Source organism: Phycodurus eques, chromosome 1 (assembly GCF_024500275.1).
Source record: "Phycodurus eques isolate BA_2022a chromosome 1, UOR_Pequ_1.1, whole genome shotgun sequence".
Taxonomy (NCBI): Eukaryota; Metazoa; Chordata; class Actinopteri; order Syngnathiformes; family Syngnathidae; genus Phycodurus; species Phycodurus eques.
Window position 1 is genome coordinate 40,952,882 of NC_084525.1, and position 23,521 is coordinate 40,976,402.

Genomic DNA, 23,521 nt, shown 5'->3' on the forward strand with positions numbered 1-23,521 from the left:
TTTCTGTGTTTAATCAAAATGAGACATTTGCTTTTACTTTGAAAAACAATCCAACATTTTTGCCAATTTTATGACGTTGCAGACCAAACCAGTAGCTGCATCATAATCACTTTATGGAGAGAGGGAAGAAGAAAGGGGAAGGGGAGTTTAATCTGACGAAACTAATCATTATTTGCAGCCATAGTATGAATAACCTGTAATGGCCATTTAGTGGAACCTGAAGTAGCCTCAGAAGTGCATATGAAATGAGTAGCCCTTCACATTAATCAGCACCCAAGAAGTAGCTCTCAGTTTTTAAAAGGTTGGTGAGTACAACATGATTCCCTCGCTTGTGATACTGCTTAGTTGTTGTTTGTTTTTGTTTCATCATTAAATAACAAATAACAATATTTAGTTAATAAACAGCAACCAGGGATAAATGATTTTGCAATAAATTACATTGCAAAATACATTATCCGATGGATTAATCGATAGAATAATCGAGAATAGGCAATTTTAACAATATTCGGTAGCTGCAGCCCTATTACACATATTACATACTGTAATTATGTACAATCATCGTTAAGCATATTAATATCCATTCTATACCAGTGCTGGGTTCATTTTCTACACGAACGCGTTCAAAATTCATAGTTCATAATTCCAAGATTTTGAAATAAGTTTACCGTCCCAAAAACGAAATTGAGTTCCATTTGGTACGCTCTGCATAGGACTATATGCCCTGAAGGACTGCAGTTTTTCACTTTTGTAATTTAATTTCCATTGATGCTGTGTGTGTGTGTGTGTGTGTGTGAGTGTATATGTGTGCATGGCTGTTGTGTCTTCACCCCCTTACAATCGTAACTGTATCTAGCGTCAAAGTGCAGCTTACGGATGCGGTAAAGCGTAAAATCACTAGCACGAGTGGAGGATTTGAGATACGAAAATTTGAAAAATCATTGGATTCTTTTAGATCTCCGATGTGGATAAAATTCCGTCTTACCTTTGAATACAACTACCTGGGAAAACTGTTGAAAGACAGTTTACTGTCTGCAAGCTTTGCTGTCCCGTATTTTAAAGGAGAAACAAGCAATATGACCAAGCTTCCCCTATGTTTATTTCCTGATATAGCGGTTGTTGGACATACGACAGTATGAGCGACTTGAAAATGGAAAACCAGCGAAACAAGTGTCTTTTATGAATGCTTTTGAACACACCTACCGTGCCACTTAAATTAAACAAGAAAATAACCCATGAAGTGGGATCATATATTGTTAAACATTTGCAGCCCTTTTCTGTGGGATAATGTGTGCGTGGTTTGGTCACTCAATGAAAACACACAACCCACATTAGTTGGATTAAGAGCCAGTTGATTGGTCATGCCTGTAGAGTGAGGTGCAGGCATGACCAATCAACCCACGCTTAAATCCAGTAGTGTTTTTGTTTTAGGTCTTAATTTGTTACAAATATTTTATACTACTGCAATGTAACCAATACAAATACAGGTAGTGAAGGAGTATGAGGCAATTTACCTTTTGAAAGAGTTGTCTAGATAATTGTTTACTTGAAAGAAGTTATATTCAGTACACTATTATTTTTTCTTCATCTATATCAATCAATCTACAGTGTAGTGAAAAAGTATTGGCCCATTCAAAAAAATCATAGATTTTTGCATTGTTTCCCCACTTTGCTTCAGATCATCTCATCAAACAAACGTAAACATCAGACCAATGTAAGCTAAGTGAACGTAAAAGGCTGTTTCTAAATGGTGATAAGAATTTGAGAAGGGGGGCAATACTTTTTCACAGCACTGTATCCATCTAGTCTGGTGAATGTTGAGTTCTTCAATTGGTTGCGTATGAATTTCTTCTGTACAAACAACAAACCGTGTTGTATCTGGATAACACAGGTGTTGATCTTCAAGTAAATTCCTCCTAAAATAGCCCACCAACACTAAGATGCTCCAACCCTATGAATTGAGGCCATTATCCAATAGAACTTGTCCCAGTTGTCTCATCATGACTAACGAAACGAGAAGTTTTTCGGCCAGATTGTTGCGAAGAGCAGCTTCCCTCTCCAAGGCCGGATTTAATTTCACAACTCCCCACGGAGGGAGGCAATTGCTGTAGAAGAGACAGTCAGGTGAAAATCATGCCAGAGCTGACCTTTAACAATTAAACCCTTATTATTTTTAGAAGTCATAAGAAGTTTGTAGTGAAGCTACCCTACTTTGTATGAAGGTGAAATGGTGCCATTTTTTCCCTCTCTCATAGTGATAATTTGGTCTTCCTCAACTAATTACGTGTGGCCTGGGAACACATCACTCACATAGTTTTAGTTTTTGGGGAGGAACACATGAGGGTCATAAAAATTGTCATTCTAGATGTAAAACAATGAATGATTGCTTTAGACTACTCCAGCATAGGTAATGCATGCAGCTTTGGTCATATTCAGGTCCTCAGACAGCATAAACTTCTTTTGGCTTAGCCTATCTTACCTCTTGCTGGTGTCTGGCTTTGTTTACACTGAGCTTAGCCAGTGGTCTTCAGGAAAAGCCAACAATAAAGGAAGTAAAGGACAGACGGTCCAACACTCCATGTTTTGATCTGAGATTAACACACTCACACAGTGAATGCATCCAACCATCCATCTGAGCCGCTTCTCCTCACTAGGGTCGCAGGTGTGCTGGAGCCTATCCCAGCTATCTTCGGGCAGGAGGCAGGGTACACCCTGAACTGGTTGCCAGCCAATCGCAGGGCACATACAAACAAACAACCATTCACACTCACATTCACACCTACGGGCAATTTAGAGTTGTCAATCAACCTACCATGCATGTTTTTGGGATGTGGGAGGAAACTGGAGTGCCCGGAGAATACTCATGCAGGCACGGGGAGAACATGCAAACTCCACACAGGCGGGGCCGGGGATTGAACCCCAGTCCTCAGAACTGTGAGGCAGACGTTCTAACCAGTCGCCCACCGTGCCGCCACAGTGAATGCAATGATGTTGAATGTAATTTCTAACAGATTAAATATGCATTCAAATCCAGTGGATGATGCCAATAATCCTGGACATTGGACATTATTTCACCTGTGTAGGTGACTAACACAAAATTTAGTGTTAGTGTGAATCACTGTGTCACCAGTAAAGGGGAAATAAGGTGTGACCTCTGAAGCAGGACATGTAGGAATGCACCACAGTATGATACCTTATGGATTACTGACACTTACTAAGGCCAGCTGGCAAGGGCATTATCTTACTAGCCTGCTTAATTGTATGAGAGTCAGCGGAACTGGGGTGTCTCAAGTGAAAGTCATTGGCTTGACCTCTGAATACCTCATATGTAACCCATTCATCTGGTATACAGTATGTGCGCTCGATGACTGCGTCTTGCAGTTAATCTTTGCTACTTTTGCTCATTGTTAGCATTATGACTAGTTTACTAGCCAAGTGTGGCCTGCAGAAATGCGTACACTACGTAGAAACACACATTGTGACATAAGTAGTCATGGCCATCCATCCGTATGGCTGCATTTCCACTTCTTGCCAATTTATGTTGGAAAACCACTGCTGTGGAGTCATTTGCACGGCCAAGAGGTAAAAGTGGTCAACGTTATTCAAGGCTGTGAAGGCTCGACCACATTTTCAAGAAAAACAAAGAAATTGTGTGTAAGATTTTTTTTTATTTATTTTTTTAATTACCCTTTGTTTCTAGCAAGCCAAACCTAACTTTCAAGCTGACGTCAGTGGTGTGTTCACTAGCAACATGTTCCTTTTGACCCTTCCTCCTCTCAGAGAGAAACAGAGCAGGTCTATACTGTGCAGTTCCATGTGGCTTTAATACAGTGCTTATGAAATTGTATTTGCTAAAAGCCTGCGCTTCTGGAGTTGACTATCAAGTACCATAAGGACGAGTGAGTATGACTTCACAAAGACTAAGCTAACGTTCAGAAGAAGCATTTTACAGAGTCAGCAGATTGGTGTGCTGCACATCATAATAGCCTTAGCTCATGACCCAAATGGCCTTGTTCATGATATGAGCCAGGCCTTCCTCCTTTGTTCGATGAAATGACCGACCACATTTCAACATGCTTACATTTTAAACCCCCAAATAGGCTGCATTTGGTGTATGTACCCGTTCGTTCATATATATATATATATATATATATATATATATATCTGAGAGAGAGAGAGAGAGAGAGAGCGAGCCTTCGATATAATCAAAAATGTTGCTTTAACAATGTGCACTTTTACTGTTATAGAGTATTCATAATCTGTCTAAAAGAAAACAATCGAGCCATCCATCCACAACTTCCGGTAAAGAAAATCTGCAAAACACATTCAGAAAACCATCACAGAGTCATTTAGCAAACACATACTATATAACAACATTTGACAAGACCTAAAGAATGCCATCAACTACATTTCTTTCGGCAGTTTTCTGGCCAAATTTGGACAAGAGTGTGTGCTACAGTGACAAACTTGTCTATTTGGTTTAAAATACTTAATTAGGGTTACATTTTGATGTCATCTTATTTTTTGGACACGTTTACATTTATTTAAACAAAAGATTAACTCAGATACTATTACGCAAACCTGATTTGGCATAGTCTCCTGTATACAGCCTGGACATAAATATTGCCATACAGTATTCTTGTGGAGTGTCCTGGATAAATGTCCAAGGAAGGAAGTAGAAATTTACACCATTTTTGTTATTGATTTTTAAATAAATAAAGATATTTGCCCAATTTCACCCCCATACCGGAGGGCATGATGCCCAATTCGGATTTATTGTTAAACCCTATCTTTTTATGTAATCACATTACAATAACAAATGCGACTTCTGAGGACGGAATGCGCACAAAACAGGACGTCACATTGAGCTTGCGCACACACACGAGGTGCCATGTTTACGGAAGTCAATACGGCCCCTTACGTAGGTCTCGTCATGACGCATTTGTGGCAATGTCAAGGTTTTTGTGCAACCAGAGCCAACATTTTCTTATTTTTATCAGTTCTATAGCATCTTCTTTTCGCCACTGACTATCTTATGCTCCTTCGTCCACCGTTGCTTTTGTGGCTTATCTGTAGTTACACATTCATTCATTCATCTTCCGTTCCACTTATCCTCACTAGGGTCGCAGGCGTGGTGGAGCCTATCCCAGCTATCTCCGGGCGAGAAGCGGGGTACACCCTGAACTGGTCGCCAGCCAATCGCAGGGCACATATAAACAAACAACCATTCGCACTCACATTCATACCTACAGGCAATTTAGAGTCTTCAATTAACCTACCCTGCATGTTTTTGGGATGTGGGAGGAAACCGTAGTACCCGGAGAAAATGCACGCAGGTCTTCAGAACTGTGAGGCAGATGTGCTAACCAGTCGACCACCGTGGCACTGTTGTTACACATGCACACCGTGCCGCCGTAGTTACACATAGACATCCATCCCATCCATTTTCTGTACCGCTTTATCCTCAAGGGTCATGGTGTGCTGGAGCCTATCCCAGCTATCTTCAGGCGAGAGGCGTGGTAGACCCTGAACTGGTCACCAGCCAATCGTGCACACACAGAAAATGAATATAAAAATACTCTCAGGCATATAGTCTTCCTAATCTAGGAAAAACAAGTATTAAAATTTATTCTACTCTTTTTTTTTTTGTAAGCTTACAGAAATGTGTAGCTCCATGCATGCATCGCACCATATTGACCCTAAAGAGGCCAAGTGAAACTTGCGGTTGCTGTTTCTGGCAGGGCGGATTTTAGTGCAACACCAGGAAAATTTTCATGCACACTTTCCCAGAATACATTGCCTTAGTTAAAATTACTCATGTTTTGACTGTGTTCAAATGTTTGGTGGCAATTAGGCACCCTTACTCAAAATGGTTAGAGTGATGTAGTCTATTAATACCACCTGTAGGCCTGACAACTCTATAAATGTCACCTGGTCCAGTGGTTGCCTGCACTGTGTAACATGTACAACACCATTATTCCAAATAGTCTCACTGAGAGAATTCCTGAAACCCTTATTCCATGGAATTGTGAATTTAGGAAACTGTTCTCATCAACTTTCAATACCTAACACCAGGATAGAGAACACGGCAAGAAATAACATTTTGGTGTGAATCTAAATAAAACTGCAGCTCATTGAATTGAATTATTCACTCCAGCACGCTCGCGACACTGGTGAGGATAAGCGGTACAGAGAGTGGAACTTCTATGAACATTGATTTTTTTTTCTGTAAGGTATTTACTCTACCCTCCAAAAGTGGGAAGATGAGACCACTTCCTTATTTTTTTTGGTAAACTGAAAACATTTGGGTTTGACATCAGCATCGCAATTGCTTGTTTTTCACCCATAGATGGCTCTCTAATTTTCATGTTGGTTAAACCGCTTACTAGTACTGTATATTGCAAATATGATTTTCACAGGCAAAACCTGAATCTGAAAGTAAATATTCAGCACTATTTGTTCGAATGATCAATGTCATAGGACCCACAGGCCGAACAAATGTCAATCACATGTTCTACAACTTTTACCCACACTAAAAATGGGAATAATCAAGTGACCTTCTAAATTGTGCATCTGATCCAGTTCCAAATACCTGGTAATTAAAGCTGAACTCGAGCTCATGTCTAATATTCCTCTTTTGATATCTAACCCAGTCTTTATGTTTTTAGTCTACAGGAAAAGAAAAAGAAAAAGAAACGGAAAAATACCATTCAAAATATGCGGTAGTACAACCAGTTTTTAAAGAATGTACACTGTTGTTTTAATCTAGTAAAATGTACAATGTTGTTTACATCTATGCTCCGCTAGCAATGCAGCACGGTTATTTGTGGGTGATGTAAACATGCTACCGCCAAGTAGTAGTATTGCTGCAGTCACTGGTGGAAATGGCATTAAGTGTCGTGTTCAAGTTGGTGGGCATCTAAAGTTGCTCGTCACACAAAACCTCTGCACAGACTAACTATATTAAACTCATCTTAAAGGTGACCTGAATTTAGTAGCACTTTACTGGTTAAATGGCAGGCATACTCGAATGTTACGCGTAATGTTATTGATACTGTATTTATTTTAAATCTTTGCACTTTATTGCATTGCTTGAAAATTGACTGTACTACCTGATATTATGAATGGTATTTATTTGGCCACTGGATATTTGTGTTTTATAAAAAAAATGTATTACTTTTTTTTTTTACATTTTATCAATATAAAATACGTTTTATAAATGCATGGAGAAACGATAAGAGAAAACTACCATTCATTTCATGAAATTTTACAGAAACATACCAGAATTTTGTGTGTGTGTATATATATATATATATATATATATATATATACATACACACACACACACACACACACACACACACACACACACACACACACACATAGTTATTGAGGGATAAAATTACCAGTTTCGAGATATAAAATTGTGTCTATAATCGCATAGCACTAATCCAACTGTTACATTTGAGTTTCTGTTGGATTAAGTGTTATGCTTGGATAGTGACGCACAAAGGATGACGTGACAGAAAGAGGACTGTTGTGTTACCATCTCGGACGCCACATTGCAAAGCTAACCCAATAATGAACACATCAAAGTAAAGATATAAATAAAACGTTACCGTATATATCGCACCGTAGACATCTTCGTGTGTCGCACGATATACAGTATACATCGTAATATTAAACTGAACTATGTTGTACATAAAAATGTTAAGTTAAAAGCAAAAAATACATTAATACCTTCTAGAGCTGGTTGATTAATCAATTGTATCAACTGATTTGATTTATTTGTCAGGACGATTATTTTTTTTCCAGTATTCATAGTTCAAACCACAGACATGCAGTCACAAGCACAACATGGCTGCAAACAGAGTGAAGCTGTAGTTTACGAAAGCAGTCATGACAAATGAGCGTCTGTTGTTTAGAGACTATTCCTATCCCGATAGCGCCTATCTAAAAAAAATTAACTAGTGCACGGCAGCACTTACCTTTGACAATTTTTCCCATTTTTTTACATCGTTAAGACTGTTGAGTATGCTTAGGGGTCGTATATCGTCACACCGGTTCCGCTTTATGGATGAAATGGTTTACGGTTAACCAATAAGTTTCCGACGGAGTACTTTTACAGTTAAAATTTTAATTATCGTCACCATTGTATTTAGCATCACTGAGAGAAGTAAGTTTTTTTTAATGAAAAATAAAACTGCAACGATATTGGTTTGTGCGTCTACGTAAAATGTTATTGGCTTTACATTTCTTTTAGCAATATTGTGACAATACTGTAAACCGTCACCATTTTGGTCACTATCTTGTAAGAAATGTTAATATACTTTTTTCTTTAGATCCGTTTGCTGCACTGCCAGATGTATGATACCCACCCACTTGACCTTTTAGCATGCACCAAAGCATGCCCAGATATAGCACAGAGTTTGGAACATTTGAATGACAGCCCCTTCTCACTCAAAAGACTGTGCATAATAAAATGGCAAAGAAAATTATTGATGGCCCTTGCATATTGTTTTGAAAAAATTATATGATGCTCAATATTTTCAAGCCTTGAGGAAGAATGAGTTTTTCAGAACTATAACCAGCAGCGATGGCTCACACATACACGTGAAAAATATGTAACCCATGTGGTCAAAAAAAAAAAAAAAAAAAAAAAAAAAAAGAGCTCCTGACATTTGCACTGTTGGCAGAGTGAATCCACTGCTGTGATAATGCCTCACCTTCCTCTCAGGAGTTGGTGCAGAAAGCCCATTACAGCACTGGAAACTACAGTAATGGTCCTAACTGGGAGGGTCTCATTTTCAGCCTCACACTCTCACACAGATAAAACATTCCCCATCTTCCCACCTGAACTGGTCTGCAGCACACTGCAGCAAACTCTTGAAAAATGACTGTGCTTTCCCACCTCATTTCAGCGGTTCCCCGAGCTTGGCCGTCGGCTGTCCCCAACACGGGAGGCACCTGGTGGGGCACTGTGTTACAGCGACAGTGCGGCTATATGCCTCAGCAACTGGAGTTAATGACCATGTGAACTCTTGTCATTCCTCGCACGCTGCCCAATGCCGCAGCCAGAGGTCCATGCCGACACGGGTTCCCTCTCAATATCTGTCTCACGCTCAGCCACGCTGCAAGCAAGCGAAAGACTGAGGGAAGCAGGCAGGCGGGCAAGCGGGCGGGCAGGCAGTTGGATGTGCAAGCAGGAAGCAGAAGAGTGCCGACTTCAACTATTTGTCTGAAACATTACCAGCAATCCCACACCCCGCCCCCAATACACACACACACACACACACGCACACTAAAGCCAGCCCCTTCCTGCCCACCAGCATGAGACACAGCCCCACCCTTTCAAAGCTCCAGCCAATGGGAGAAGAGCAGCTATGAATCAATGCTGTCTGTGCCTCCCTATTGGAAGAGAGTAGGCAATGGAGTGAAACTGCGCTTACAGTAACATCCTCTGAATACTAACTTGTTGAGGTATTTCCCCAATTTCATGCCCTGCCAAGCTAGACGCTATGTCATTCCTGTCGGTCATAGCCATGTAATGTTGAACAAATATGTGTAGAAAATCTACATGCATCTCTCAATGCACCACCATTAAGTCCATAAGGAAGATCCTCTCCGTCCTTGTCTGTGTTCTATTGATATGTCACACCATCCCCCCAGGAAACAAGTGCGCTGCACCTCCTCCCCTCATCATCCAGACAGACACTCCAATCATTCACATCTATCTTCCTCTGGTCCTCTAAGCTCTCGTTCACACAGAATTTAAATCATAAATCTGAGTTTGTTAGACTGGATAATCGCGGTACGTTGAACGTTTCTGTTACTGCTGCCAGGTCGGTCCACCCAGTTCACCCCACCACCCGCCATCCAATTGATGGCATGCCAGTGAAGCCGGGGTGTCACAGAACTGATGAGTCAGAAATCCAGATTCAATCGAACAGCTGTACCGTCAGTCTGAGTCTCATACAGTCTAAAACAAAGGCTGTGAATGACACGGCAGCCTGGGTGTTTCGTTGATATTGGTGGGCTAAACATGCTTTACAATTCCGGGATGTGCAAACCTAATTAACAAGCTGGCAGTGATCTCTCCACTGGAAAGAGATGCATTCAATTGTTTACTGTAGTAAAGTATTGGGAAGATTAAAAGGACTTGTGAAATGATACTGCTAACTGCTGCCGTCATTGGATGGGAAAACACAGTCTTAAGGCTTCTTTACACTCTCACAGACGGCGACCGCGCTGACATCACTGCGGCTGTCCCGCGCGTAGTTTGCCTTTATACTCGAGCGCAACCCACGCGCGCGGTTTTGAAAATGTACTGCAGTTCACCTCCAAATCAGGGGTGTCGCTACGGCTGGTATTGGCTAGGACACCGCAGGGTGGAGTTTCCTCTGCATTTTTTGGGCCATTTCCGGTAGCAGTTTTTACTTTCCTTTCAGTAACAAGGAACAAAGCAACAACAATGGTGACCGTGGAACAGTGTCTACTAGAACAAATGGACCTAGATGACACGTTTAATTATGCTGCAAAATCGATCGAGAAGGCAGCGGCGTAGATGGTACGTAGAACCAAGGGGCACGCCGAGTACGTCATCACAGCATGTGACTAAAACTGACCAATCACGAGAGATGATCTCCACGGCGTTCGACGCGCAGCAACAATTTTTGCCGTGTGCGCGTCAAGCTACGCAGAAGGGCCGCGCGGGCCAATTCATCAGTCACGTGATGCAATGCGGGCATTGTCAGCTGCGCAACCACGAGTATAAAGAGGCCTTTACACTCTGTTACAATGTGACTGACCTTCCGAGACTTCTAGTATTAGTGCTGTCTCACCTTTCAAGATCATGTTATCACAAATGGATATCTGCACTCTCAGCGACCATAGCACCAGTGCTGTATTCACACATCTTCCAAGAAAATACTATCATTGTTATACTGTATGTATGTACCCTCGCTCCTTCCAACAGCTTGATTTACTATATGTTTGCACGTGCAAAACTGGGCAAAAACTAGATGGTGCACGCGTCCAGATGTGACAGCTGATCTACTAAATGGATACAACCAGGATAGCATCGGCCAAACACACAAAATTGATGAGCAGTTCATTTTGCAAATTTTGGGAGGTGTATATGCAAAGATATAAATTAGACATGCAATGCGATTTAATAAACATGAGAAATATTGCGAAGCAACTCCGATGCAAATTTTGCATCTTTAAATACCGCATCTGAAAAGCTGGTCCAAAATGAGAGGCGACAGGAAAAATGTTTATTTTCCACTCGCGATAACATGTTTTAAAGGCCAGAAACAATTGTTGTTTTTATAACATATATTCAGCAATGCAGTTTTGGAACTTCTGAATGCTCTAAGGTCACAAGAAGGTGTTGTGTCATATCACCTATGACAAAACTCTTTTCAGCTTCCTTCACTGTGACAATTTGTACCAGAGAACATGCCTGTGAATAGCCTCAGTCCTCCATGTAATTTCATTTGCAGGGCATTGAACCGATCACAACTGGAGTATTCTGGTTGTTTTGAAAGAAATTTTTCCTCCAACTAAGCCTTGTTGCATGAACTGATGAAGCCTTCTCAGATGAGAGGCGAAATGTCTTCACAACCACAGTCCAGTTGGGATAGATTCAACGCCCTGAGATTGGTGCCACAGACGTTTTTTCACACGTGTGTGTAAATGCACAATGAGGCAGCATGGCAGATGGATCCAATTGCCATGCACTCCTGTCGAGTTATAACAAACTAAACATGGCTTTTATGCTGGCTTCCCTAAAATGATCAGAGAGATAGATTTGTTTTCTGTAACTCCGTAATTTTGGTTTGCTTCTTCCCCTAACCATCCATACTTCCATCACTTCAAACTTAGTTTTGCACTTGAGGTGCCCTCCCTAATGTTCCATGGTGGAAAGCATCAGCGCTACCCCTCGCACAAAACCTTATTTTGAACATAGCAGTGTCCACTACTTTTACATCTGTTGCGAACAGTGCGTGCAATCTATCGAGTATATACATCGAGTGAGTGAACATTTGGGATCATAGTAAAAGGTTGCAATCTTAGTAGATTTCTTTCAGTTGGTGATTCCTAAATAATGGGTAATAACAATTGCTGCTTATGTCAAATTGCCCTGGCAATTTTGCTGGCTGCCTCTCTCTTAAATAGCTTTTTCCAGCAGGAAAACAAACCATAGAAAACAAAAGCCTGGCAGAAAAACAAGCTGAGCCACTTCCTTCCTTTATAGTATCCCCTCCCCTCTTATTATTCTTGCCCTGTTTGACCCCAAGCCTGCCTGGCTCACTTGCAACTAATTGCATATAGGAATTCTGAGACCTGAATCAGTTTGATTTCTAAATAAAGGTGTGAGAATGTCCCTCGGATAAAATGTGTAGAAACACACAAATGGCTGGCTAATCATGACAAAGAAAAGTAGGCTCAGAAATAGGCCACTAAACACAGATCAATGAAAAGGCAGCTGTCTTTTTCTATTATTAGCTGTAATCAAACATCAAGCAGTATTGAGTTGTGTTTACTTCCACTCAAACCCCATTCCATCAACCGCTCAGTCTACACCGACTGTATAGTTTATTTTCTGTAATTGAATCTGAAAATCAATTTAAATCCGCCATTGACACCAGACTGCATTAATTTCTACTTTTGACAAACAATCCTAATTTCCAAGTACTAATACTACGGTCAGTGTTGGTAAAGGGAGCTTCATCATCAATCTTGTTTACTGGAACTAGAACTGGTACCCGTTTCACACATGGCTATTAAGTAATGACATTTTGAAGAGGATTTATTTCACCTAAAATCAAAACTCATTTACATGAGAAAGACGTGGACGCTACTCTGAGCTGCGTGCCTATAAACTCGTATCTCTGAAGCACTTTCATTTTTATTGTTAGCAGCAATTAAATATGATCATGAAGCCGTTATTCCATTTGCATTTGCAATCGTACGTCACAATAACCAGCATGTTGTTCATTGTGAACTTAATGCAGCAACGCAACTGCTTGATATCGATGATGAGTTTATACTGTCCAGTTCTGCGAAAGTAAATTAAGAATGCAGAGGAACGACTGACTTTCACTTGTTCCATTACCTTATATTAGCGCCAAGTGGACGGTTAATTAACGTAGGTATTGAGTGAAAGAGCAAAAGCAGCTAATGGCTAAGCTAACTTCCTTCCCTCTTACCTGATGGCGAACCTGTCACATCCAGCTGCGCGTGGCAGCCGCTACTCTGTCTGTCTGTCGGTCGGTCGGAAGTGCAGGAGCCGCGGCCGGCCAAATGACATCAAGCAAAGACGACCATCCTGAGACCTCCCCCTAATTTGCGGCAGGTCACTTTTTAAAACGTTCCAAATGTGTTTTAGTGGGTGGCTGACGTGAGGTTCGCTAGCTTGCTCACCACTTTTAAAGCTCAGGAGGAAGCAACAAGCGATTTTGACAGTTCACGGACGACTGTAAATGCGTCACGCTAGGGAGGGGGATATTCCACGCGTCAAAACTGTATGAACACATCTGCAAGAAAAGAATAAGGACATAGTACGATAATTTCCGTCTATTTGTTATTTAGTAGCCTATTTATTTGACACACGTAGTTCATTAGCTCGGCAATAAAGAAACATTGAACAAAGGCGACACATAACAGCACCCTACTATACGTATGGTTCAGTCCAGCAGAAGCAAGGGCAAAGGGGGGGGGGGGGGGGGGTTGCTTGTTGCCTAGGAAACAACATTGAATCTCCCTGAGGGTAAAGATGTGACCACTGATTTCCGAACAAGTCATTGTCTGTCAAATGAAATGAAGGGAACACATTCAATTTATTGCGCAAGATACTGTAAAAACACATTTACCTTTAACGCCCAAAAACTTCCTGTAGGCCAAAGTTACGCCATAATAATAATAATAATAATAATAATAATAATAATTCTACCTAACGAAATTTTTATTTTGTAATGTCCTCGTAGGGGGAGGCACGGTGGCCGACTGGTTAGAGCGTCATCCTCACAGTTCTGAGGACCCGGGTTCAATCCCCGCCTGTGTGGAGTTTGCATGTTCTCCCCGTGCCTGGGTGGGTTTTCTCCGGGCAATGGTTGTTTGTTTCTATGTGCCCTGCGATTGGCTGGCAACCAGTTCAGGACGTACCCCGCCTCCTGCCCGATGACAGCTGGGATAGGCTCCAGCACGCCCGCGACCCTAGTGAGGAGAAGCGGCTCAGAAAATGGATGGATGGATGGATGTCCTCGTAAGGTGTCCAGGACGACACAGTCGCTGAAGCACTTCGGTTCATTCAAGAGCTGCTATCTGCTACAACTCACACCAAGTCACTCCACACACACACACACACACACACACACCCACAACCACACCTACACCCACATACATGCACACACACACACACACACACACCGACTAACTTGAGCCAACGTTGAAGCTGAACAGTCCCTTTGCGCTATCATTTGTCAACGTCACAACCGTCAATCACCAGGCCCGCCCCACACTCAGAGTTACAGATATTACACTATTAAAGTCACTACATGGTCACAACTACTGTACATCCTCACAATACAATACACAAACTCGAACAGTACCACTATTAATTATTAATATACTATTATAATAATGCTAATTTTTCAGAGATGTCTTAATTAAACAATAGGTTATAAGTGGTTGTAGTCTGCAGTGGTGCAGAACTTCAATGCAAATGTTTGTAATATTTTGCACCCATTATATAGCTAACAAAAAAAAATATTTCACCCCTCACTGTTGCACTACAGTATTGCAAACTATAGCTCCAATAATAACCATATTGTTAAATAAATACATCTCCAAGATTGTAAATTAAATATAGTATTATTGATAATTAGCTGATCTGGACTGTGTAGGCGTGACTGTGCAAGATACAGTAAAACTAAATAATATTTGACTTGTAACACAATATACGTGGCATAGTAAATTTTATCAGATAAATGATACACATTTTATTCTGGTGCGTAAAATGCTATTGTGTTAATCAATTGATTTGACGAGCCTTTCCTACGAGCACATACTGTGTCTGAGTGTATAGTAAGTTAAAAATATGTCTGGAATGAGTACACAAATTTAGACCCACCGACTGCTATCCTTGCCGTGTGCTTCCCATTGAGTGCATGAACAATGCACAGAGCAGATGCATGGTGCTCTGTCGGGGTCAAGGCAGAATGCCATTCGAAGGAGACCTTACACTTTGTCTGGAGAATGACAGTAGGTGTCAGGGATACATACATTATTGCTTGACAGTACTTTGGTGAGCCGGTACGGTGGACAAATGGTTAGCACATCTGTCTCACAGTTCTGAGGACCGGGGTTCAAATCCCAGCCCCGCCTGTGTGGAGTTTGCGTGTTCTCCCCGTGTCTGCATGGGTTTCCTCCCACATCCCAAAAATATGCAGGGTAGGTTATTTGAAGACTCTAAATTTCCCATAGGTGTGAATGAGTTTGTTTGTATGTGCCCTGCGATCGGCTGGTGACCAGTTCAGGGTGTACCCCGCCTCTCGCCCGAAGATAGCTGGGATAGGCTCCAGCACGCCCGTGACCCTAGTGAGAATGAGCGGAATGGAAGATGAAGGAATGAATGAGTACTTTGGTGAATTTGACAAACAGGAATTCAGGTTCAATTTATTAGTTTAATTTTGAAATGCAGACATGGTGAACCATTAAGTTCATTAGGTTCACACAAACCTGACAAATGTACAGGAAAAACACAGAAGAACAACTGTGCAGCACACATAGGTAGAGCTCACTTCCCAAGGCCAAATGTATTGATCTTAATACAGGGAGGAATTTGTTGTGGGGAACGACACTATTCCTGGCATACTTTTCAAATTGTTTGTATACACCCACACATTTGTAAACAACTACAGAAGCAAACCTGGTGCCTTGCAGTATACTTTACTTGTTGCACAGCTTGGAGACATTTTCTTTGTTTTACTTCATTGCAGAGCAAAAGCATTAGGTTACTGAAGCAAACATTTGTGTCATCCTCCTTTGACTTTCCCCTTCTCACTCCGATCTCTGAAGCATAGTTATTTAACTATTTTGATCAACTGCACATAGGCCCTGTAATTTGGTATTATGTATACAGAAAAAATATATAATAACAAAATTATATTCATAAGGACTGGTGAAATGGCAGATAATGAAAACAGGAAATAAAGCACTTTTATTTTGTTGTTGGTAGCATGAACAGTGAAATGACTCAAAACAGATATTAATGTTAAATGCATTCTTTTAACAGCCTTTGGGGCTGGCTACATTTGTGCTGCCTGGAGCATGGTGCTGAGTGGACCACGTGGTTAGCAAGCAAAAAAAAGTATCATATCTGAAGTCTCGGCTGTGGGCTGTGAAGGGCAGGAATTTTTAGTGGCAGTCGTGATGTCAAAGGAACATTTAAGATGAAACACCAAAGGGACATTTAAAGCACATCCTGATGGCCAATATTTTACTACCAAGATCTCTTTTATGTATTTTTTGCTCAAGAAAATGAAACTAGCAATTATTTCCAATAATATCAATCCGTTTTGGAGCAAAATCCTAAATCGCTATTGCGCCATGTCTTGGCGTGACATCAGCGATGGAACTAGAGACCAAATTCGCTGCCTAGCTGGTGTAGACAAAGGAAAGTACTAAACCATAAAGTGCCTGTATTTGTCCATATTTTATATATTGGGCGGAATACCCCCACCTCCAAAATGACAGGTTTTCAGGAAATAAATAAAAAGCAACGACAGTTTGCTTAAGTTTTCCACCGCCTTGTTCAAGTTGGTACTATACCATACACTGCTTTCATATACCATCACTCACTCACATCAGCACCATAGCGCCCCAAAATTATGTTCAATTGCTAAATTAATACGATAAAAGAATAGATTATTTATCAGCATGTCATTGATTAAAATGGTACGAACATGGCGCCAGTCGTCCGTGCCCATCGTCTGTCAATGTCACACGACACCACCACCATACAAAAAGCCTTTAACTTCACTAAAGCAAACGCCTGTGTTATGTCATCTTCCCAAACTCTTTTTCAAAGGTAAGCGATGCAATCAATACAACAATGACCTGGAAAAAAAACATGGAATAATTGCCAATGCACACAGCAGTAGAGAGGTCCTGTAGGCTTGATTTCAGAAATGCACTCCAAGCGTGCTCTGTACACTCCAGACCGTTCAGAAACTCAGAGCGTTGTTTGAAAGTGCTTTTCAGTTATTCAGAGTGTCACACTGTGGGAGTGCTGGAGTGTACTCTGGTCGCTCTGACTGGGGAGACAGAGCAGATAGGGGGCCTGGGGATTTGAACCACCTCATTCACCATTCATGTACTGTGGTTATAACTCGAGTTGGTATCGTTTGTAAATTCAAAGAAGCAAAAAAAAAACCATACAAAACAAAACACTCGCACTCGCAAAGGAGAGAGTTAGGGCATCAGATTGAATTTCCCGAATGCACCTGTTGGCTCAAGTGAGTTCGTGTGTGGAGCGACTAGACGTGAGTTGTAGCTGATGGCAGCTCCTCTATGAATGTGCAATTCTGTTATAATTGCAATTCTCATGGCAATAAAGCGACTGAAGGGCGTCAGCGACTGTCCCATCCTTGACCACATACGAGGGCGTTACAGTACTCATCAAAATGAGTTAGTGATCACAGTCGGAAGCAGCTTGCCCCCACAAACAGCAAACCAAAACTCACATAAGCAAATATATTGACATGCTCACACGAAAAGAGCCCATGCTTAGACTCTGTGGCCCTGAGCTACAGCTCTACACATAGTGGGCAAGGCTTTTACATCAAGGACAATATTGATCTTGGACATCACCAATTGAGAGTGTATACCTGATTATGAAAGCTTTTAACCCAAATGCTTATTGCTGCAAATGTGTAATGGGAAGAGCTTACTGCTGACTCAAAAGCTCAATCGACTGTGAATGTGTATGTATGTGCGCGTGTGTGTGTGAGAGAGAGAGATTGTGCTTTCACGCTTGCTGTCAATTTGATGGATTGTTGGGTGATCACTTGAGGATTTTCCTTTCTGTGACTGTACAGTAAGAAGCGATGCATCGAAAATGTGTGAAAATGTGCTCGTTAAATAAGTAGACCCCCATGCTTGCAAACTGTGGTGGGCCAGTGTATTTAGAACACATAACATCCATTTTCAGGCAGACTACAATTCATCATAAATCAACCGTGGCAGCTTCTTCATCACTTGACATGCCAGTTTTTAAAAGAAGAATCTTTTAAAAGTGTCAAATGTGTTGTACCGTCAGTACTTGTATTATAGCATATGGCTGGAGTCTCTGCTTTACATAGTTGCTGGATTAATTTCAGAAATGAAAGCTCATTACTGACTTTCATCATTAGCAAACAAAATCATGACTAAATTGTCTTTCAAAGACACACACACAGTATAGGTAATGTCTCGAGAAAGGGTGTATTACCATGACAACGTGGCTCCTGGCACATCAAGGTTGCTGTGTGGTGTTCCAACGAAAAAAGAACCAAACAGTGATGATTGCTCTCAGCTGGGAATCTTGGCTATAAATATCCTATTTTGTTTTTTCACTGCACTTCATTTTACTTCTTCCCTGAAGTTGCTTGCCAAAAAAAAAAAAAAAAAGGAAATAAATCAATGTGCCTTCATCATCTCTCCCACCACAGCGCAAAGTGCTTCCAAATACAGTATAGGAATGTGTATTATTCATGAGTTTCATGCTGATGCAAGGCCAACAGCTCAGCCTAGACTCCTTGATGTCTGAACTGGCCGGCATCAGCATCGAAAACCTCCCTGTGATCCCAACTTGGCAGTCACTTAAGCCCAAAGGATTGATACTTCTTTGTAATATTCAATAATGCACTCACGATCTGGGAGAAGTCAGCTCTCTGTGCTTTCTTTCACATGCAAATGCTTATAAACACAGCGAGTTGGCGGTAGTAATTAGGGATTTTGTACGTTGCCAAGCTCTCACATTGTTGGTGTTTTTGTGAATGAGAATATTACATTTGAGGATATGATAAACATTGTTGCCAAGCATTTCTATCACTGACAGAAACAATAATATTCTATATCTCAGCCACCCATCAGCTTGAAAAATTGATGCCTCTGCTGAAAGGCCGCTTGGTGCTGCCGCAGGTTGGAAGGGCACTTGTCCTCCAATATGTTGAGTTCTTCTCAGGCCTCAGTTTCACCCAAGTGCTGCTTGATTATGATGACACTGCACTAGCACTTGCAGATCCTGCTAGAATTTTTCCAAACTTAGTCCTTGAATAACACTTTACTCAATCGAACCAGAATCAAATCCTACTGGACATTCCCTGACTACTAAAGGAAATGGACACAACAATGTCCATATAGTGGAATGTCGAAGATTGTCCAATGCAGAATTTGATCAGCATTTGATGCACAAAAACTCCAAGGTTTGAACCACAGCCATGCAAAAGTCAGACGAGACCTCGGCTAACCTCAACAGACCTCAGTCAAAAGCATGTTTTGACATTTATTCCAAAAGAATAAAAGCAGCCTGATCAATGGTTATAAAGAAGAGCAGTGTGAGAAGAGAAGACAAATGTACACTGCAAGTTATTTGAAGTCATAATTTTAAAGTTCCAACCATCCATCCATTTTCTACCGCTTATCCGAGGTCGGGTCGCGGGGGCAGTAGCTTTAGCAGGGACGCCCAGACTTCCCTCTCCCCAGCCACTTCATCCAGCTCTTCCGGGGGGATCCCGAGGCGTTCCCAGGCCAGCTGAAGGACGTAGTCTCTCCAGCGTGTCCTGGGTCGTCCCCGGGGTCTCCTCCCGCTGGGACGTGCCCGGAACACCTCACCGGTGAGGCGTCTGGGAGGCATCCGAATCAGATGCCCCAGCCACCTCTTCTGGCTCCTCTCGATGTGAAGGAGCAGCGGCTCTACTCTGAGATCTCCCGGATGACTGATCTTCTCACCCTATCTCTAAGGGAGAGCCCGGACACCCTGCGGAGGAAACTCATTTCGGCCGCTTGTATCCGGGATCTCGTTCTTTCGGTCACGACCCACAGCTCGTGACCATAGGTGAGGGTAGGAACGTAGATCGACCGGTAAATCGAGAGCTTCGCCTTTCGGCTTAGCTCCTTATTTACCACAACGGATCGATACAAGGTCCGCATCACTGCAGACGCTGCACCGATCCGCCTGTCGATCTCCCGTTCCATTCTTCGCTCACTCGTGAACAAGACCCCAAGATACTTGAACTCCTCCACTTGGGGCAGGATCTCTTCCCCGACCTGGAGAGGGCACACCACCCTTTTCCGACTGAGGAGCATGGTCTCAGATTTGGAGGTGCTGATTCTCATCCCAGCCGCTTCACACTCGGCTGCGAACTGCTCCAGTGAGAGTTGGAGGTCAGGGCTTGATGAAGCCAACAGAACCACATCATCAGCAAAAAGCAGAGATGCAATACTGAGGCCACCAAACCGGACCCCCTCTACGCCTCGGCTGCGCCTAGAAATTCTGTCCATAAAAGTTATGAACAGAATCGGTGACAAAGGGCAGCCTTGGCGGAGTCCAACCCTCATTGGAAACGAGTCCTACTTACTGCCGGATACGCGGAACAAACTCTGACTCCGGTCGTACAGGGACCGAACAGCCCGTATCAGGGGGTTCGATACCCTATACACCCGAAGCACCCCCCACAGGATCCCCCGAGGGACACGGTCGAACGCCTTCTCTATCTCCACAAAACACATGTAGACTGGTTGGGCGAAGTCCCATGCACCCTCGAGGACCCTGCCAAGGGTGTAGAGCTGGTCCACTGTTCCACGGCCAGGACGAAAACCACACCGCTCCTCCTGAATCTGAGATTCAACTTCCCGACGGACCCTCCTCTCCAGCACCCCTGAATAGACCTTACCAGGGAGGCTGAGGAGTGTGATCCCCCTGTAGTTGGAACACACCCTCCGGTCCCCCTTCTTAAAAAGGGGGACCACCACCCCAGTCTGCTAATCCAGAGGCACTGTCCCCGATGTCCCCGCGATTTTGCAGAGGCGTGTCAACCAGGACTGCCCTACAACATCCAGAGCCTTGAGGAACTCCGGGTGAATCTCATCCACCCCCGGGGACTTGCCACCGAGGAGCTTTTTATCCACCTCTGTGACCTCAACCCCAGAGATAGGAGAGCCCGCCTCAGAGAACCCAGACTCTGCTCCCTCATGGGAAGGCGTGTCGGTGGAATTGAGGAGGTCTTCGAAGTATTCTCCCCACCGGCTCACAACGTCCCGAGTCGAGGTCAGCAGCGCCCCATCCCCACTATACACAGTGTTGATGGTGCACTGCTTTCCCCTCCTGAGACGCCGGACGGTGGACCAGAATTTCCTTGAAGCCGTCCGGAAGTCTTTCTCCTTGGCCTCACCGAACTCCTCCCATGCCCGAGTTTTTGCTTCAGCGACCACCAAAGCTGACCATTCCGCTTGGCCAGCCGGTACCTATCAGCTGCCTCAGGAGTCCCACATGCCAAAATGGCCTGATAGGACTCCTTCTTCAGCTTTACGGCATCCCTCACCGTTGGTGTCCACCAACGGGTTGAGGGATTGCCGCCACGACAGGCACCAACCATCTTACGGCCACAGCTCCGGTCGGCCGCCTCAGCAATGGAGGCGCGGAACATGGTCCACTCGGACTCAATGTCCCCCGTCTCCCCCGGAACATGAGCAAAGTTCTGTCGGAGGTGGGAGTTGAAACTCCTTCTGACAGGGGATTCCGCCAGACGTTCCCAGCAGACCCTCACAATACGTTTGGGCCTGCCACGTCGGACCGACATCTTACACATTCACACGATACTAGTAACGTTTTTACAAACACGGAATTTAAGTACGTACAGGACTCCGCCGTCCTCGCGGAATTTCTCGGACTCCGCCGTCCCTCTTTTACGTGCCAGTGACTAGTATTACACAAGGTTTATTCTGCCGCAGACTTCTTTGTCGCACAATTCACTCACTCTTTAATCCTTTTTTTAAATTTTTTTAACTCACCAGTCGTCTTCAATCCTGTGGATTGTCGTCAACCTTCAGATCCCAGCTGAGGAGAACGAAGACCGTTCCGGAAAGGTTCTTACTTGCCGTGGCCACGGTCTCTTAACTGGAAGTCGGCTCCACAACTGGAATCCTTAGGTCGCTGGTTCAAATCCGGCTCGAAGGACCAATTTTATGTTGGATCTATCTCGCCCAACACCTATAAAAATAGACACAAAGGAATGAAGACGCTGGTTTCTTTTTGCTCATGAGGAGAACATGTGGGAGATTGTTCAGTTACATTCTCCTATCACGCTCTGAACAATCTCTTTCGTTGCTCTTGTATTTATTAAATTTAGGGAGGTATCTAAGTTACAAAACATGTCATACTAAGGGGAGTGAGTCAAGGTGAAGATATGAGATTAACACCTGGCTAGGTGTCCTTGGTCAAGGTGTCCTTTCCTGTTGATTCCTGCTGAGTCATTTTCTTGAGGGCGAGACATCTTCCTCCCCCCCCCACAGACAGCAAGCAACCATCAAAATCGTCCACAATACCAATGCAAGCCAGTAAATAAATGATAAATTTGTACAATTTATTTAACACCGACCATCGGAGCCAACTCACCACCAGGTGGTGATCAGTTGATAGCTCCGCTCCTCTCTTTACCCGAGTGTCCAAGACATGCGGCCGCAAGTCCGATGACACGACCACAAAGTCGATCATCGAACTGCGACCTAGGGTGTCCTGATGCCAAGTGCACGTGTGGATATCCTTATGCTTGAACATGGTGTTCGTTATGGACAATCCGTGACGAGCACAGAAGTCCAATAACAGAACACCGCTCGGGTTCTGTTCGTGGGGGCCGTTCTTACCAATCACGCCCTTCCAGGTCTCACTGTCATTGCCCACGTGAGCATTAAAGTCCCCCGTGCTTTGTCTGGTCCCTCATCTAGGACCTGTTTGCCGTGGGTGACCCTGCGAGGGGCATAAAGCCCCAGACAACTTAGCTCCTAGGATCATTGGGACACACAAACCCCTCCACCACGATATGGTGATGGCTCAAGGAGTATTTTAAAGTTATCAAATCATATTTTATTGGTTTTCATTTCAACAATGATAATGGTTTATTTTTATTTTTTGTATTTGATTGCATCTTAATAATAATGTGATTCACTTTTTTTTCTATTGGGTTTCGCCGGCATAGATATGAATACTATAGATAAGCCAACCCGGCTAGTCAACGTACTTACGTGGCGGCCATGTTGGAAAGGTTGTCGTTCCCAGTAAATGCAACGTCGCGTCACTGTGTTTATATTTCAAACGACGAAAAACAGCAGCTTTCATGCATTGTTGTATTTCTCTGGCCACGGTGGATATTCCAGCCCTCTTCAAACTTGAGGAAACACATTAGCCCTATTTTACGGTCATAAATAACTGTAATCTTTTGGTTTACTTGCTAATCCCTCTGACACACATGCACGCGCG

General features: G+C 43.0%; 1 protein-coding gene across 15 annotated transcripts in view; it reads right to left on the bottom strand.

Annotated features, from left to right (window-relative positions):
* Positions 1 to 22,337, bottom strand: part of LOC133410560 (muscleblind-like protein 2a) — an 87,064-nt gene extending 64,727 nt beyond the window's left edge. For 3 of the 15 annotated variants that reach the window (XM_061691978.1, XM_061691961.1, XM_061691996.1), the window contains exon 1: positions 13,212 to 13,620. The gene's annotated coding sequence lies outside the window, so the exon portion shown is untranslated. Of the gene's footprint in view, positions 1 to 8,908; positions 9,264 to 13,211; positions 13,626 to 16,967; positions 16,995 to 18,493; positions 18,628 to 22,056 lie in introns of those variants that run through there. The other 12 variants (XM_061691903.1, XM_061691987.1, XM_061692004.1 and 9 more) reach the window with 10 other exon arrangements.
* Positions 22,338 to 23,521: the final 1,184 nt, after the last annotated feature.